Genomic DNA, 10,685 nt, shown 5'->3' on the forward strand with positions numbered 1-10,685 from the left:
AGATACGAAATACACGTTTCAAAGCTTTAAACGATGCAATAAGTTAAACTCTACTTTCTATCTCTCCTGAGACATCAGTAAAGTATGATATAGAATAGTATAAAACTGCATATGTATAAGGGCCAGGCTCGATGTGAATAATAAAGAACCCAGTTGTTGCGAGTTGAACGGAGGTCACGTCTTTACCACATGGGTGGCAGTTTGTAGCTTGCTTTATTTTATAAGTACACTTGTTGAGCAGTTAATTTATCTTATTTTATATAATATACAATTACATTGGGTTTTATGTACATAAATAAAAAAACAAAAAAAAAAATTACATTCATAAATGCATATTTTGACAAATACACACGCAAAGCGACCAATTAGATGCTGTTGCTTTGTCCTCATGCTTTTATGTCAGCATTTCGTCTTGGACAAAAGTGGCTCGTGACATAAAAAGAAAAAGTCAGCCACTGGTAATTATATCGGCGCGGTGAAGGGATCACGCATTCGATTGTTTATTGCCTTTAGCGCCGGATGTTTCTATTCCCTTCTACTAAGTCATCAATACAGGTATTTATATCTCTACCATCGAATGAATTATTCTTTCCTGCAGTGATATTTCATGATCTTTGTTTAGAAGATGAAGATTCTTTGTTACCATTTATCTTAACAAAAGTCAGTCTACTTTTTCAAAGCTCAAGTAAACAGATACCATTTTATGTGTATATAATATTCAAGAAAGGCAAGTAATCAAACAGTCATTAAAACGACGACACTTGCAACATTTACCTCCTGAATACCAATGGGTTCGAAAGCATTTCCTTTTCACTCAGACAAGATTAGCAACTTTAAATGGATTCGACAGCTTGCCTCCACCTCGATGTCATAGTTTCTAGAGAAATCCTTATGATAGTTTGATTCAAATGCGATTACCATTTGATGTCCATTTGTTGAAAAATGTTTGATTCAAATACAGTGAAGTAGGAAGTTAAATCTACATCTTGGATTGTCGCAATCTATTACCCATTCATTTTGATTGTATGAGAATGAACCAGTCCTTACAACGCAGTGTCACGACTTCGTTTGACTGACTTTCTCTTGCACGATCGTTCTATATACCCTTAAGGTATCATTGATGATTATATCTCTCATATTTTATATTATAGAGAAAGGAGTAAATTTAGTATCACATTTAATACTCTGAAAAGAGGAATTTATCATTTATGATATACATATTTAGTGTGTCATTTTTATTGATTTATTTAAAAAACAATATAGATAGTAACATAGGCTGGACGGTGCCGGGGCTAGAACTTTATATTAAATAATTCATACCAATATTAATTCAACGTGTGACCTGCACCTGCTGTGACAAGCAGAGTGCGTTTGATAACCAAAGTGTTCTAAACATTTCGGTTATCAATGGATTGCGTCGATGCATATGGAGATAGTTTAATCGCTTAAGCAAATAGTGCTAAAGGTTACTAAACTGTACCGTGAGAATTCGTGTCGCAGTCGATTGTCATTGTACGTTGGGTAATGCAGTACTTCAATATTACCATAGGTAGTTGCAATCACAAAAAAATAACTTCTTGAATGATATATTTAGCTGAGATATTTTCATTGAAATGTAATCATGGAATCTGTTACGTAAATTTGATTTAATTTACATGTAACACAATTAAATATTTAAAAAGTCATAGTGCTGTATAAGTTTGAAGTTGTAGTTTTGGTATTGGGTCAAGTTGAACACTTGGGCATATTAAAATATGCAACATGTGCATGTAGTACGTACGGAGCAACTTACCCATGCGGCTCGACTCGCTCGGAGGTCATGCACTTATCCTCCCACCACCCCTGTAATTATAAACCACGTACCCACCCGCACGTTATCGTTACTTTAGAATTATCTAATAAGTCGTGTGTTCGCTTATAATTCGCATGAGAACACTTGCGCTTTCCCCCCGATGCAATTAATTACCAATGTTATTCAACATGTACCGCATTATTTTACGCTCGACGGATTTGCTAGTTTTTCCGGTGGTGCTTACGCTCGCTATAATGTCTCTCTCAAGGCGAATATGAACACGATTTTGACATTTCTGGTCCAATTCTCCCGGCTTATAGTATTGCCGAATGCCACGATTGTGTTTGTTTCGTAACCCAGTCTCTTTCTTAATTAAACGTAACTTCGCAAAGACCGAATTAGCCCATATACGTTCACATCCTTTGTTAAATCCAGGAAAAACCATTCACTCTTTATACCTCGAAGGGCTACTCAGAGGATTTATAGCCACTGGCTTTTTGGTTTAGATTTTATTTTAGTACCAACGCAAGTACAATAATCGTAAAAGGCTTCACGTCGAAAACTGTGTAAAAATGTCCGCAAAGCGTTAAGGAAAATGCATTACTTCCCAAAGCGAATAGAGACCGTTTCCTCTAAGGGTCCTTTCGAAGAACGGATCAGACCATTAATGTTCTACTTAAAACAGACCTAATTTAAAAATTCTACAGTCTACATTAAAGTTATATTCGTTGTTGTAAAAACTTTTTATATTACTCTTTTATCAGGGCGCAAAATTTGAATATTTCAAGATAGCCTTCATAACACAATATGCCCTCAGTAATAAAAGACATCTAAAAATGTATATTTCCTGTTTATGTTTCATATGTTTGGGGAATGACTATTCCATTTGGATAAATCAATAATGTGAAGGTCTTCATAGGAAGTTTGTTTATGTTGATGTCGGCCATTATTTAGCATATCCCTTTTCAATATTTATTTATTATCTATAAATAGCTGATATGATAAACTTATTATGCTTTGATTGCATCGTATGAGGTAAAATGCGCTTGTGACTTATGAGTATTAATGCTTTTGTAAATACTTTCTGTACAACACGTTTTTAGGCATGTATTCACTCAGCAGCCCGCAATGCAGAGTTACGCTCATTAGTCGAAGAGGGTTGAGCTCTATAGAGCAATATAAAAAGCTTGTTTGCTTTGTGCGTCTAATCATGCTAGAAATTCTTTGCATGCGTGATACATGCAACAATTATAAGTAAAGTATAAAAGGTGGCAGTATATTTGATACTGCACTATGAGATTTGAACTTTCTCATTCAAAATAATTATGTGACGTCGAATTTGACAATTATTAACTGAATGTGTTTATATTTTAACTATACAAACTTTTCCAGCTTTTCCTTTGTCTTGAAATTATCTTAAAATATAATATTTTGCATTGCAAAGTACCTTGAGTGCGAGTCTAATGCCACCCACAATGGAATAAATTATGTAGGTAGCAAAGATATAGAAACAGCCAGTTATTGCAGAGCGTCTCGAAAAAGATGGTCCAAAAGGATGAGGCTGACAATTTGTGACTTCACAACAAGCAATTAAAATAGACATGAAAAAGGATGAATGCTGACACAAGGGATGGCAACTTTAAAGACAACGAGTAAGGGGAAAATCTTTGAAATAATAACTACAAAGAAAGTGAATTTTGTACGTTACTGGGTAGATATTAATGACGTTTGATTTTTTGTTTAGATCCATTGCATAAAAGTTTTTTTTTACTTTAATTTTTAGCCAATATTTACTTTGAAAATGATCTTTACACATTTCCTTCACATGTGATCCTTTAAATTACATATGTATAAAGAAGAAATTATATTTTATTATATCTTAAATTGAACTTTTATGTACTGCATCGGGAAGGCACAGACTCCTGAATATAATTTGTTCAATAAATATTTTTTTTTATAATTAATATGATATGTTCAATCCAAAAACATCGGTACATTAGGTACGCTGGTAAACACATTCGCATGGAATTTAACCAAAATCGGTCGACCAAAAATATAACAGTAACCGAATATAAACTTATCTCAATGTGACCTCTATTAAGTGAGCTTTATTCAACATGTCATACATATTTACGCGTGCTATCACCGTACATAATAAAAGCATCGTACGTAATGTACGCTCTTTCCCCGCGTCTTGAGGATTTTCCTTCCTCTTCTGTCCCACTCGAGGTGGAAGTGAGCGAGAGCAACGTGACAAGATTATAAGATAAAGTAGAATCAGGATCAGTAAAACTAGACGACCCGTGAACCTGCTTAAGGTTTTCTATTGACATTTGTTGCATTCACTGAAATGATAAAAAAGTAATCTAATTCTTTGTGTTAGACATATTCATTTAATATAAATGCATGAAATTTATAGACAATCGTCATAAATTATAATCTTACTCTTTCATTACTGATAAATATATAAATTTTTTAATTGCCATTGTTAATTTCCGATATAAAAAGGAGTATGAATTTAACTAACCAAATCACAAACTACTGTGTTGGATGTTACATAACGGATTGGTTAACATTAATTGTTATATGCAGTAGTTACTATGAGTCTTCATGATAATGAGGACTATACATACGTGCAGCGATGAATAATAAATATAGTCATGCAAATAATATTATAAATGTTATAAGATTGTGTCACCTTACCGTTACTTGTTAGGCTTCAAAGTTAAGCATAACACGTTGGAGCTAAGGCCTGGTTTACATTTAAGGTGCAGTTAGTAACTTATTAACTACGTTAATGTTAACGGTTTAGAAATAGAATTTGTACTAGCATTTACTTCAAGTATTAACTTAATGAAGTGTGGACTAACTGGAGTTCCTAATTTTTTTAATTTGATGGTATAAATACTCAAAACTGAGCAGAGTATTATGCACTATTATTTTGTGTAATATTATTAGTTCAGAGACTTAGGCGTGAGAGAGTAACAAACATACATAAACATCTTCATCTATTCCAACACATTTTCGAATTTCATATTTATTATTATTAATAAGATGAATTGCAGACGAGAATTTAATTATCGACGGAGTAGAAGACTAGGCTTGTTTAAAGTTATTCATTTTAGAATAGTTTATCGTAGCATAAAATGAACAACAACTACTTTAAATTAACAATTATGATAACATAGATAATTATAAACACATGTTAATTTTTCGATCGTTACGTAGTTACGATTCGACGTTAAGCAATTTTTATAGTTAATGAAAATTGTAATGTAGGTTAGTTAATCGCGGTCTCGGTAATAATATTAAAATATTCGTATAGAAATAACATTGTTTATGATGCTCGAACGAGGGCAACCGGCGAATCGACCTTAGGTTGCGTGCACCGCGGTTCTTCCGCGCAAAAGTGATTAACGGTCCCTTGAAATCGCGGGTCGTTGACCGACCCTTGCAATGTACACGTGCTTACGATATTATGTCAATGTATTCCTGATGTTATACAATACTGAACCGTGATACTGTAACCAAGGGAAATGTTTGGCTTCCGCTTTTGCGGTCAAACGTCTTTTATTTAATCGTATTAGATTATATTACACATTGAATACTTAAACAAGGAAAAAAAACTTAGCTTTGAACATGAATAAAAAAAATATTCTTTTACTTTTTTTGTCTATTTAATAAATACTGAGATATATTCTTTTAACATTACGTATATTTGGGTTGCGTAAATTAAATCAACAGATAGATTAAATCTAGAGATGTATCACTATAAATTTCTACTAGCAATAAACCGCATGCTCAGACGAACAAAGGAGACGTTTCAATAAAATATAATCTGTTAATGTATATACTACAAATAATATAAACTTATCTTGTATATTTAATAATTTTGAGGAGTAGAAGGCGTTTTGGCTTTTAATTTAGTATATAACGAGAAATCAGCCGAATTTACATGCAAAACCAAAGTGACTTAAGACTCGACGTTTTTATTTGTTAAACACGTGTTTTTTTTATACACGATCAAATAATGAATGTTTGTTAAAACTGCAATTTGCCTCACTTAATGATTTTTTATAGTGCACATAAAATACCCGCCGAAAATAAAACATCTTCTTTAAATATCAAGCGAGCAAAAATAAAATTAATTACTTATATTAAAACCAGCAGCGTATGTATCCTTGATATTATAATTAAACAGAAGCATAAATTATGTGGAGATAAGACAGCCATGTGGTCCAGGCACCATCTCGTGCCGAAAGATGTTGTTGGCTTCATGCCATCGACTAATGAATACATTATTTAATACCTACTTGCTTGCCCGTTTTACTCGTAAATACGGAAGATTACGGCTTTCTCGTGCTGTCGTACATATTCTTCAATCAATAGATAAAGCCTGTCAAGTGCGTAATCCTTCGTTACAACAAATCAAGGCGGAAAGGTTCCCGATAACCTACAATATTCGGCTTGTTTCTTTTAATGTTGAACATAAGTACCTATTTAATATAAAAACAAATATTTCAAGGCATTTTACATTAAAAATTACGCTTATGCATTTAAGCATAAATCTAGCAACTAATTAAGCGGCAATTTTTAATGAAAGATCGACATTCATCACGACGATAATATAATTATATTAATAAATAATAAAAGTTAATTTAGGTAGGCACGTAAAAATAAAGTCGTTCAATAAACATTCTGCTATAAAATTGATAATGGGTTGTAGCAAATTTGTTTCAGCGAATGAGAATAAAAATCTTAATTAAAAGAATAATCTTTGTCTTGAAAGTCTTCAACCCAATAAGCAAGAGTTTCTGTACCTATATCTTAGAACCTAAGTCAGAAAAGCTTTTATAAATATTGTCTTTAATATGAAACTCCAAATTAAACAAAATATTAACACGTGACCGTCTGAATCCATTTCGTTAAGATAAAAAAGTATTTGTTATTCCAACAATAATAATGTAATAAGTTCTAAATAATCTCGTTACAATAATTTCTCAACAAATGTTCGAGAACTTCGTTTCATACTTATTCACGAACGCGTATATGTGTCAGAAAATCCCTGAAGATGAAAGTTATTTAGTAACATAAGCATTTATAGTAACGAAGGCGAACACTGTATTGTGTTGTATTCCCAGCTTCCAAAGCAAATTTTCCGCTTATCATCCTTGACACACTTGCGAACCCCGCTGCGGGACACGGTTAAGCGGGGTTATTGTTTTATAACGATTGCAAAAAGCATTTACGGCTAATCGAATTTGTCTGAGGGAAAACTGGTTCAATGGAACTAATTTTTAATCGTATGAAGTTAACGAAAAACGTTCTCACATTTCTATACTTATTTATTCCGTTCTGTCTGTTTAATTCTATTGCGTTTAAAACTGATAATAAATTAGTATCAATGAATATATAAACCTATGCGATTTCGCTTCACAACATTAAAACTGCCAAAGAGTGTATATGTATATTCTCTGTATGAATATAAGTTCAATTTACCAAAACTACGTTAATATTATCGATGACATGACGATATTTTCGAATTGGGTCGTCTCATGTAATATGAGGGAGATGGAACCGTTGACGTCACGCGTACATATTGGGCTATTCATAATCATTTTATTTGGCTACTTCGCTGGCCGTCGAAAGATATTGATGAACTCTGACGTTGAGTTCTCGAAGACAACGGATATCCTTCTGTATCATACGTAGCAATAAAGCTTAATGGGATGGGAAATGGTTCAGGCGTAAGCGGAAGTACGCCCTTATTAAGAATTTTAGATTCATAGAACCACGTTCTCAGGAGATCACAGACCTTTTTATATTAATTGTTTATGATCAGAAAACTTTCTTACACACAAACTTTAAGGAAAGCATTAGTTTCTTATATCAATAACATCATATAAATGAACACACTATGGGGTATAAAAACTTGGTTTGAAATATACTCATATCGATAATCAACAATTAAATATTATATACAAGAATTTGATAATTTGATATTTTGGGTTTAATTTGATTTTTATTATAAAAAAAGTATATTTAGTACCTAATTTTTCTAACCTTTATAACACAAAAATGCACTGAATGGAAACTAGCTATGAATTTGAAATATTAGGAGCTAGCTATACCTTAGTCTTATTTATAAGAGAGCCTACGATATTTAAGGGATCTCCCGTCCCAAGCCTGCACAAAATTATTTAGATTCGCCAAGTTTCTTTTACGACACCCTTTGCATTATTGTACGGGATAAAGTGTAAAGTTATACGAATTTGAAGGACGGTACATAATTTTGTTTTTCAAGATACTTGACTAAATACAAAAGGAAGGCGTCCGGAGGGGCTATTGTTGTAGAGAATTCATAGCACGATACCACCGGAACTCTTGAGAAATACGCCTGGTAGGCAAACGATCACTAATTACCACTCTCAACACGCCACATTGTGTCGAGTATAAGCCATGCAATGCGTACTACACAAATAGCGTTCATTATTAAACAGGAATAATTCTTATCAATTGTTCCCATGCGCCCAATTATACTTTTTCAGTAAACATTTATACTCCAATTCTTTATAATTAAATATGCCAATGTTACAATAGCAGACAGTCTCGTTATTCGGTTGTTCATTATGGATTGATTCCATCGCTTTTTAATCAATAAAATTAATAACGGTTTAAATTGCCCGAACCAAGTTTGTACTAAATCTGTTTTTTATTTCAGATGACGGCATTATTTATTGAGCTGGAATAAGGTATGTATTACAGTGATCCATGATTATAGATCATAATGAGGTTATTTCTCATGCTTTTATAATTTCTTTTAGGTATTATTTGTAAAAAAAAAACAAAAACAAAAATTCCCGTAATTATGCTCTCAAAGGAGAATGGTAAAACTTCTAAATAAATAATAATGCAATTAGAGCTTTTTACACACTCGACCAACCCCTGTTTTAAGAAAGTTCTTTTGTTTTTGTTGGATGTCCTATAGCTCGTAAAGGGCTCCTTTCTTGATTTAGGGGAAAAGTTCCCTTGTTTCGCATTTTACGAAGACGCGTAAGTTATTCCGGAGTTCTAAATATTATACTAGAATAATAAGTCGTCTGAGTGTGAGTTGCGTAAATACGTAAGGTGTTCATTACGTATGTAAAGACAAAACATAAACAGTAGTGCGATGCGACTATTCCTCTCAGGGCCAGTTAATGTATTTTCTCTACTTGGTCAGTTCCCATTTACGTTGCGATAATTTCATTTATCCACATGACCGTTCTGTTAAATATCAATGTCGGTGAACATAGGTTTTATCCCATCCAACTGAAACAGACAAAATAAATAACCAGATGACAGTAGGTATTGGGTAAACGGATATTCCACGTTCAGAGGAATAGCGATTTTATCATAGGTTCAGATTTTAATTAACTTTGTTATTTTTTCTGCTATCTATCCATTGACCCAGATGCTTACAGCTTGCACGTTACTATGTTCATTACATTTTTGGTATATGAACGCTGTCCGTGAAGGACTATTAATATACCCGTTGCCGTGCATTCATTTTTATGCTTTCATTTTAGAATGTATATAAATACGATGAATGTAAATATTATTTTGATTGATACATTAAATCATAAATGGATTATACTTTATAATCTGATTAAAGATAAATGCAAAACTCGTTTATAAGTTATTGAATTCAATAACATATGCGTATACTAAAAATATGACACTCTTTATCATGAACATGATGCTTTTATTATTCTAACTACGTTTACATTTTTAATACCGTTTCAACTCTTTGATACAAAGTACAATAAAGAAAAAACATTTCAATGTTTGTCTGGTTGCTATCAGAGTTTCCGCGTCGATGGCTGTTTTTTTGTTATTTTTTATGAAATAAACGATACTGCAACAGGCGCGCTTCGCCTTCCTTTGTTGTGTTTATATTCTATTATGGTCGCCAATATTACTTACCACTTACTGACATTTTGTTTTATAGGCTTACTTTTAAATTAATGTTTTGAAACTTACTGCCTTATGTTATTACAAAATACACATATCCATAGATCATTTACCAATAATACATTTCTCAAGTAATTTTTATATAAACACGACTGTAATAAAATTCATGTCTTCCTAGTGAATTAATGTTACGTAATGGCATAAGGGGATCCGGCAAACGACGTACAGATGCTGATGGAACTGTATCGAATTATGTAGGTAATATACGAAGAACTTGACGCCGTCTAGAGCATAGGCTAGATAAATTCGTATGGATAACATTATATTTTTAGCCTTCCTTTGTATATGCGGATCACGTCATTGACACCGAAGTACATCATACAATATTACGATACGTTGATGGTATGCAATAATTACTTTAGTAATGTGAAAATACACATATTTTAATCCACGGAAATGATAACCTATTTATTTGATTATTTCTAAGTTTTTTTTTTCAGCTCAATCCGAGAACGGCTAGAACGTAAAGAAAAACTATCCAATAATTTAATGTTTAACGCTTCAAATTCTGTCGCAATATAATGAAAGAACGTAGAGTACTCTGTGGTCGTGTTTGCCCCTCCAGCCAGCCGACGGCGACCAATAATCCAGTTACGACCGCACGCGCCACGCCGCTGGCTCACCAAGCCCAGATCGAAGCGTAATTGGGTGTACTCACCTTCCCTACCGACCGATTATAAAATAAACAGCATTCTAGTCATTGGCTGCGACGTCAATTAATTTCTCCTTAATGACCAACCGACCCTACCCTCATATTTTAATTGCGGTGTTCGTGTTTGATACGAGAACCGTGATTGCAAAATGTATGTTAACACGCTTTTATTAGCTTCACTTGTATGTTTGTATGTATGTAACTCACACCCGTTTTTCTCCCACTTCC

General features: G+C 33.1%; 1 protein-coding gene across 4 annotated transcripts in view; it reads left to right on the forward strand.

Moving 5' to 3' along the window:
• Window positions 1–10,685, forward strand: part of LOC119839472 — an 83,066-nt gene that overhangs the window by 13,524 nt on the left and 58,857 nt on the right. For 3 of the 4 annotated variants that reach the window (XM_038365746.1, XM_038365774.1, XM_038365765.1), the window contains exon 2: window positions 8,514–8,544. The exons of the other annotated variant lie outside the window; for it this stretch is intronic. The gene's annotated coding sequence lies outside the window, so the exon portion shown is untranslated. The remainder of the gene's footprint in view (window positions 1–8,513; window positions 8,545–10,685) is intronic. 4 annotated transcript variants of the gene reach the window in all.

This window comes from Zerene cesonia, chromosome 1 (assembly GCF_012273895.1).
Source record: "Zerene cesonia ecotype Mississippi chromosome 1, Zerene_cesonia_1.1, whole genome shotgun sequence".
Lineage (NCBI taxonomy): Eukaryota > Metazoa > Arthropoda > Insecta > Lepidoptera > Pieridae > Zerene > Zerene cesonia.